General features: G+C 40.2%; 1 non-coding gene across 1 annotated transcript; it reads right to left on the bottom strand.

Moving 5' to 3' along the window:
* Positions 1 to 2176: 2176 nt before the first annotated feature.
* LOC115030158 lies at positions 2177 to 2442 on the bottom strand. The gene has a single exon (XR_003835781.1).
* Between the last annotated feature and the right edge of the window lie 6671 nt (positions 2443 to 9113).

Raw genomic sequence — 9113 nt, 5'->3', positions numbered from 1 at the left:
CAAAGACTGGAAATAACTTCTTACCAACTGATGAATAGATAAATTAAATGTGAAATAGATCATTACTTAAAAATTAAACAGAATTATGTACCAATCCATGCTATGGCATGAAAGAAGCTAAGTGCAAAGGGCTGCATATTGTTTTATTTTTCTTACATAAAATGTCCACAGTAAGCAAGTCTCCATAGAGACAAACCATTTATTGGTTGGATGGTAGACAGGAAAAGTGGCTGCTAATGGGTACTGTGTATCTTCTTGGAATGATGACAATATTCTAAAGTTAGAAGCAATAGTTACACAAATCAGATTATATGCAGGAACTGTTGCACTGGTATATTTTACTAGGGTAAATTTTATGGTGCATAAAAACAAATCCTGAAAGTTTTATAAAATGCACTTGACAGAATGACTTGGGATTTGAGGCATTTATTACATGTTCTGTATCTGTCTAAACTCCTCATAAACCCTGACATTTTATGTTGTGCATCTGCTGCATCTTTGTCTGATTTAGATATATTACATATACATTTTAGATATATTACATATACAGTCTTACACATTGAGCCAAAAAAGCAGTCACACACCATGTAGCTGTACTTGAAAATGTCCAACTTATCATTGTTACTACAGATTCATCCATCAGTTTTTTTGTTTGTTTGTTTTCTTTTTTTTCTTTTTTTCGAGACAGGGTTTCTCTTTGTACCTCTGGCTGACCTGGAACTCACTCTGTGGACCAGGCTGGCCTCAAACTCAGAAATCCGCCTGCCTCTGTCTCCCAAGTGCTGGGGTTAAAGGCATGCACCACCATGCCCGACTTGTTTTGTTTTAAAGCCAAGTATGGTGGAGCATGCTTGGAGGGTCAGCAATTTGGGGGACTAAGACAGAAGGATCATTTGAGCTGTAGAGTTCAGGCCCACCCTGGCCAGTATAGCAACATCCTGTTCTTTATAATTGTTTGGGATACAGCAATTGCTTGGGTTACTGTTCTAGACCGGATATAGCCTTTAAAGCAGAAACTAAATTAAAAATGAGGTTGCAGGGTGGGCCCTAACTCCAAGCTGAATAGTGTCCTTATCAAAAGGGAAGATTGGCACATACAGAAAGATAACTGGGGCTCATATGCACTGAAAGAGGTCTGCTTGGAGACAACAGTAAGTATTTACTTGAAAACCAAGGATTAAGGCCTCAGAAGAAATTGAACTTGCCACTGACACCTTGATCATAGACTTTAGTCTCCAGAAAATTAGCTTCTGTTGCTTAAGCACCTGAAATTTGTGTGTGTGTGTATGGCAGCCCTGACATATGAGTATAACAAAGTCATTGCAGTCAACCTAAGGCTCCTTCATACGTCTTATCAAGATCTATATGGTATGAGTAACCATGGGCAGTACTGTACCCTGAACTTGTAGGGTATCCATTACAACGTTCACCTTCCTATCTTTTCACCAGGAGGGATAAATGCTTAATTATAGAACTAGATTCCTATTTAACCAGATGATCAACACCATCCCCACCCTCTTGTACACTTTAGCCATGGCATAGAAAGTAAGAAAATCATACAAGATCCTTTTCACCATGTAAATGGTTATTCTAGGAAGTGTCTTTCCCCAGGGAGATCTGCTCAAGGTCTCGATGACATAGCGTAAGTACTTGCTATTGGCTGAATGAACAAAAACCCAGTGCTATAAAACTTCTGCAGGTCAATGTTTAGATATTTGAATTTAATTTATTAAGTGCTGCTGATTTAAAATAACATATGACTTTGTAGATCATCAAATCCCAAAGGGTTGCATTAGAGCAGCTATTCTCCACTTGTGGGTTACCACCATTCATGGCAGTAGCAAAATTACAGTTCTGAAGTAACAATGAAAAGAAGTTCAAGGTGGGGATCACCATAATATTCAGAATCGTATTAAACGGTTGAAACATTAGGAAGGTTGAGGAACCACTGTGTTTGAGGAACAGGTTGTTTAAATGAATATTTATTTATTTGGCAAAATGAAAAGATTTTAATTTGTGGCTCATCATTAGAAAAGGAGTAAGCTGGGCAGTCCAAGTTTTCCATTGAGTGACAATTTAGTAGACTTCATTGCTCACTTGTGTGGACTTTCTGATTTGACATTTACTTACCAGATTCAAGCAGTTCACCTCCAGTATTATTTTTAATAACTCAAGGTTTTGTAGCAGAACTTAGTGTCCAACAGAAACCATGCTGTCTGCTAAACATTATCCTGACTGCAAGGCTTTTCTTACTGTTAGTGGATCGATAATGACATGGCACAGCTGTTATCACCATGGAAACAGTACCCAGAGCCTAGCAGAGGAAAACTGTATATGGCTTTTAAGCAGGGATGTGTCAGCTTCCTCTGGAGCATGCTTTTTCTTCAAGTCCTGTGTGTTCTAGGGTACCAGCAACCCAGTGAGGGTTCAATACTGCAGATAAAGTCTAGTAATTAAAAGGGAATATAAATAGAGAAAAAAGGTTCAGTCCTTTTGTGTGACAACGTTGTTTCCTATTAGGGTACAAGTTGGTAACCTTGAAACTGCTGAATAAGCTGTGTTGGGACTGAACAAACATAAAAGTTAGCAGTTTTTCAATGTTAAAGGAAGAGGTTGCAGATAAGGAAGGAGAGGATGGCTATAGTGATTTATGCACGAAACAACTCTAATAGAAATTGTCAGAAATATTTATGTAAGTGTACTGCTGTGTGCATATATACACAGATTAGTGTACACACCTAAATATCATTGTCACATCTACTCTGATACTCTATGAGAAGCACATACCTAGCTTGGTACATAGTGCACTCTTTTTAAATTTATTTTTATTTTTAAAATTATGTTTTATGTGTGGATGTGTTGCCTGCAAGTATGTCTGTGTACCACAGCTATGCAATGCCCATAGAAGCCAGAAGAGGGCGTTTCATCCCCTAGGGCAGGAGTTACAGACTGTTGTGAGCTGCCAGGTGGGTGCTAGGGATGAAACCAGATCCTCTAGATGAACAGTAAGCATCCTTAACTACTGGGCCATCCATCACTCTAGCCTCCAAACAATACCTTTTATTAATGAATGTGTACACATCTGATTGTAGCAACTATCTAATATTCCAAGGCAGATTGTAGATAATGGAATCAATTATGACTTGAAAGATCAAGACTGAAACAACATTTAATTTGATCAAACAAGGCTTGTCCTGGGCACAGTAGAGTGCCCATCTTCAATCCCAGCACTGACATGGCATCCACTGGTGAGTCTCAAGGTTAGCTTAATCTACATATCAAGTTCCAAGCCACGGGGCAGGGGAGGGGGGCTACATATTGATTGAGAACTTGTCTCAATAAAATAAGCAGAAAACCAAAACAAGGCTCATAAATTTATGGGAACTTTTCTACAATCTTCTCCTTTCTATGCTACTAATCTTGAGTTAACAACTTTTTTCCTAGTGTAAAAAATTATGAAAAATGAACTCATTTAAAGGGAAATGTAAGGTTATTTTTTTTATTAAGAAAAGATGTCACCCAAAAGATCTATGAATGTAGCAATAGTCAGGTTATTTATGGAGTGTTAATTCCATAAATAGATTCCATAAATTCCATAAACTCCCTGGGAGCAGGGAATTTCATTCTGTAGGTTTTTCATGTTTTAAACATTTCTAGACTTTTTAAAAATTTGATTCAATATTTAATTGTAAAGATCGAGGGACCCAAAGAGGACAGGCCTGCTCAACAGGAATACCAACAGGGTCAACTAACCTGGACCCTTGAGGATTCCCAGAGACGGAACCACCAACCAAACGGGGAGCACTCTCTGGGCTATGTCCCTGAACCACACATACGTAGGTCTTCATGCAGGTCTCCAAACAACTGGAGTGAGAGCTGTTCTTTAATCCATTGCCTGTCTGTGGATCCCATTCTCCTAACTGGGCTGCCAAACAACTGGAGTGAGAGCTGTCCTTTAATCCATTGCCTGTCTGTGGATCCCATTCTCCTAACTGGACTGCCCTGCCTCAGTGGAAGAGGAAGTGCCTAATCCTGTAGCAACTTGATGTGCCAGGGTGGGGCTGTAGGTGTGTGTGATACCGGCAGTGTCCTTTTCTCAGAGGAGAAGGGAGAGGGAATTGGGGGAAGATCTGTGTGAGGGGGTACTTGGAGGAGGTGGGGGGCTGATATTGGGATGCAAAGTGAATAAATAAACAAAATTTAAAAAATAATCTGAAAAAAGGTGCCTACAGGGCCAGAAAGGAGATGGTCTATCTGTAGCTGGAGTCACAGACAGTTGTGAGCCACTCACTGTGGGTGCTGGAAACCCAACTCAGATCCTCTGCAAGAGCCTTGTGCACTCTTAACCATGAGCCAGCCCCAAAAGTAACCCCCAGAACTGTGTCTCTAGCTGCATATGTAGCAGAAGATGGCCTAGTCGGCCATCATTGGGAAGAGAGGCCCCTTGGTCTTGCTAACTTTACCCCAGAACAGAGGAATGCCAGGGCCAAGAAGTGGGAATGGGTGGGTAGGGGAGTAGGGGGGAGGATCTGGGCGACTTTTGGGATAGCATTTGAAATGTAAATGAAGAAAATATCTAATAAAATATTGTTATATATAAAAAAGAATCTCGCAAATAATATTTCACTGCAACGGCCACCCTACAGAACAGTAAGTGTCCAAATGGAAACATCAAAGAGATGGAGAAGAACAAAGGAGGGGGATGGAATTGAGAACAAGTTGCCCAACTGTTACTACTCAATAGCATTAGCACTCAGGTCCTGTTCTTGTGCATGAGACCTGTTTCCCACTAAGTCTTCTATATTTGGTTTCACAGAATGCCACTAGCCATGTTTCTGAGTTCAGTCAAGTTTTGAATGTGCTAGAAGGGAGACAAGAGTTCTAGACCCTTTCATAGGCATTACAGAGATCTCTAGGAAGACTGAAGACCAGAGGAGGAATCAACCTTGAAGCTCCAGGCAGGAATCAGAGAAGAGGCAGGGAAGGAGAAATTACAGTGAATGGCTCCATCTAGTGGCCCCGCTACTGAAGCGCTCAGGATGATCATGGCATTTCTTTCTTTCTTTTCTTTTTCTTTTTTCTTTCTTTCTTTTTTTTTTTTTTTTTTTGGTTTTTCGAGACAGGGTTTCTCGACAGGGTTTCTCTGTAGCCCTGGCTCTCCTGGAACTCACTTTGTAGACCAGGCTGGCCTCGAACTCAGAAATCTACCTGCCTCTGCCTCTGCCTCCCAAGTGCTGGGATTAAAGGCGTGCGCCACCACGCCCAGCATGGCATTTCTTTAGTTTGGTCTTGAAGGGAAGTCAGGGAATTTGAAGGGGAAATAAAATGCACATTTATTGAGTACATCTAGTAGCTAGGTCTCATGTTTCAAACACATGTAATCTCACATTAAATGTTTATATTTTTCTTTAGACATTTCCATATTACATATGAAGAACAGATGATAACATAGGATAAATACGCCCAAGGGATGTGCTACCAGTTAGATAAACCTAAGTTTATCACTCTAGAATCTGCTCTTCCCTAAATCACGTCATTTATAGAGAACTTCTAAAACTCGCTTTAGGGAGGAGTCATTCAACTGATTTCATATACATCTATCTATCATCTATCTATCTATCTATCTATCTATCTATCTATCTATCTATCTATCATCTATCTATCATCTATCTATGTATCTATCTATCTATCATCTATCTATCTATCTATCTATCTATCCTATGATTGAATTGAAAGCCTTGTACATGTTAAGGAAGCACTTAACCACTGAGCCATATCTATAGCCTTGCTTTTCTCTTTCAATCAGAGTTTTCCAGACTGGAGTGGAATTAACTTGCTCTGTACTGCAGGCAAACCTTGAACCTATGATTCTACTGCTTGAGCGGTAAACATTGGTGTACACACCTTGCCCGGCTTCTTTGTACATATCTTGATGCTTCCTTTGCAGACATACTTTCTAACTCATAATTTCTGTGTATTTACATATTACAGCAATGCCAGTTGTTTGTAAACAGCTAGCTTAACCTCTTCTGTAAGCACCTATATAACAGTTATCAGCAAACATTGCTATATCAATACCTTGATTATCTGCAGTTAAAATACCCACCAAGACAGAAGTACCCTGAAATAAGTCAGGCAAAGCCAAGTGCAGTGGTGTACACCTTTAATCCCAGTGTTTAGGAGGCAGAGGCAGGAGGAACTCTTAAGTTTGAGGCCAGCCTGCTGTATTTCTCTACATAGTGAATTCCAGGATAATTAGGAGTAAACAGGCAGGACTTGTCTCAAAAAAAACAAACCAACCAACCAAAGTCATCAGTAAGCTGCCTCAGAGTTTCAGAGTTGAGGAGATCAAATTTTTAAAAAATGACACTAAATCTTCCAAACAGACCTTTTTAAACATATAAGACTACACTTTAAAAGTTATTTTATTTACATTCCAGTAGTTGTCCTCCTCTCTTAGTCTCCCCTCCCACAATTCCTCATTCCATTCCTACTCCCCCTTGATTCTGAGAGGGTGCTGCCCCAGACACCACGCCTTCCCTTTTTCTGAGGCCCCAAGTCTGACTTTTCCAAGATTAAGCTCATCTTTGCCCACTGCAGCCAGACCAGGCAAACCTCTTCTATCAGAGGCTATATGCCAGGGGCCTCGTATCAGCCCATGTATACTCCTGGTTGAGTGCATGTCTCTGAGAGCTCCCTGAGGTCTGGGTTAGTTGGGTCTGCTCTTCTTTCTATAAAGTAGATCTTCTCTTCTGCTTCTTCCATCCCCCCAATTCAATCTTAGGGGTCCCAGACTTCAGGTCAATGAAGTCTACCTCTGTCTCAGTCAGCTGCTGGCAGAGCCTCTCAGAGGACAGCCATGCCAGGCTCCTCTCTATGAGCACACCATAGCATCAGTAATGCTATCAGGCCTTGGTGCCCCTCCATGAGATGGATCCTAAGTTGGGCCTGTCATTGGACTGCCTTTCCTTAAGTCTTTTGTTTAGTTTTGTCCCTGCAGTTCTTTAGACAGGAACAATTCTGGATCAGGAATTTTAACTGTGGGTTAGTAACCCTGTCCCTCCACTTGGGGCCCTGTCTTTTTACTCGTGGTGGACTCTTTGAGTTCCCTCTCCCCAATGTTGGGCATTTTGGCTAAGGTCACTCCAATGAGTCCTGAGAGTCACTCTTGGGTCTCTGGTACTTTCTAGAAGTCCCCCCCCACACACACACACATCCAACCCCACCCCAAGGCCACTTATTTGCATCCAATCTCCTGGACCTTTAGGTTTCTCTCCTGTCCTCACATATCTGATTCCTGCCCCCCGCCAATTCCTCTCCCCTCCACTCTCATACCCAGATCTCTCCCTGCCTCTACCTTCGATAATTATTTTCTTCCCCCTTCTAAGTGGGGTTGAAGCCTCCTCACTTGGGCCTTTTTGTTTTTTACACTTAGGTATTTTGTAATTTTTGGCCAATATCCACTTATCAGTGAGGACATACCATGCATGTCCTTTTTGGTCTGAGTTACCTCACACAGGATGATATTTTCTAGTTCCATCTATTTGTTTGCAAAACTCAGGATGCCCTTGTTCTTAATAGCTGAGTAGTACTCCATTGTGTAAATGTACCACATTTTCTGTATCCATTCCTCTGTTGAGGGACATCTGGGTTCTTTCCATCTTCTGGCTATTATAAATAGGGCTTCTATGAACATAGTGGAGAATGTGTTCTTGTTATATGTTGGAGCATCTTCTGGGTATATGCCCAAGAGTTGTGTAGTTGGGTCTTCAGGTGTATCGATTTCCAATTTTCTGAGGAATCACCAGATTGCTTTCCAGAGTGATTGTACCAGTTTGCAATCCCACCAGCAATGGAGGAGTGTTCCTCTTTCTCCACATCCTTGGCAGCATCTGCTGTCACCTGAGATTTTGATCTTAACTATTCTGATTTGTGTGAGGTAGAATCTCAGGGTTGTTTTGATTTTCATTTCTCTGATGACTAAGGACTTTGAACATTTCTTTAAGTGCTTCTTGGCCATTCAAGATTCTTCTATTGTGGATTCTATTTAGCACTATACCCAATTTCTTAATTGGGTTATTTGGGTTTTTTTTGGAGGTTAACGTTTTGAGTTCTTTATATACTTTGGATATTATCCTTCTTTCAGATGTAGGGTTAGTAAAGATTTTTTCCCCCAATCTGTAGGTTGCCAATTTGTCCTATTGATGGTGACTTATTCCTTACTGAATAAGTTTTTCAGTTTCATGAGGTCCCATTTAACAATTGTTGATCTTGCAGCCTAAGCCATTGGTGTTCTGTTCAGGAAATTTCCCCTTGTGAAAATGAGTTTGAGGCTCTTTTCCACTTTCTCTTATGTTAGATTTAGTATATCTGGTTTTATGTTGAGGTCATTGATCCACTTGAACTTGAGTTTTGTGAAAGGTGATAAATATGGATCTATTTTCATTCTCCTACATACAGACCACCAGTTAGACCAGCACCACTTATAGAAGATGCTTTCTTTTTTTCCACTGTATGTGTTTTGACTTCTTTGTCAAAGATCAAGTGTCCATAGGTGTATGGGTTTATTTCTGGGTCTTCTATACAATTCCATTAATCTACCCGTCTGTCTCTGTATCAATACCAGGAAGTTTTTTTTTAACATTATTGTTCTATAGTACAGCTTGAGGTCAGAGATGGTTATTCTCCCAAGTTTCTTTAATGTTCAGAATAATTTGGCTATCCTTAGGTAATTGTTTGTTTGTTTGTTTTCCATATGAATTTGGGAATTGGTCTTTCTATCTCTGTGAAGAATTGTGTTAGAGTTTTGATGGGGATTGCATTGAATCTGTAATTGCTTTTGGCAAGATATACTTTTTATTATGTTAATTCTACCAGTCCATGAACATGGGATATATTTCCATCTTCTGAGGTCTTCTTCAATTTCTTTTTTTCAGGGATTTGAAGTTCCTGTCTTACAGATCTTTCATTTGCTTGGTAAGAGTTACACAAAGATATTTTATACTAATAGTGGCTATTGTAAAGGGTGCTGTTTCCCTAATTTCTTTCTCAGCCTGTTTATCATCTGTATAAAGGAAAGCTACTAGTTTGTTTGAGTTAATTTTACATCCTGC

The sequence above is a fragment of the Mus caroli genome, chromosome X, assembly GCF_900094665.2.
Source record: "Mus caroli chromosome X, CAROLI_EIJ_v1.1, whole genome shotgun sequence".
NCBI lineage: Eukaryota > Metazoa > Chordata > Mammalia > Rodentia > Muridae > Mus > Mus caroli.
This window is presented reverse-complemented; position numbering and strand designations above follow the sequence as displayed.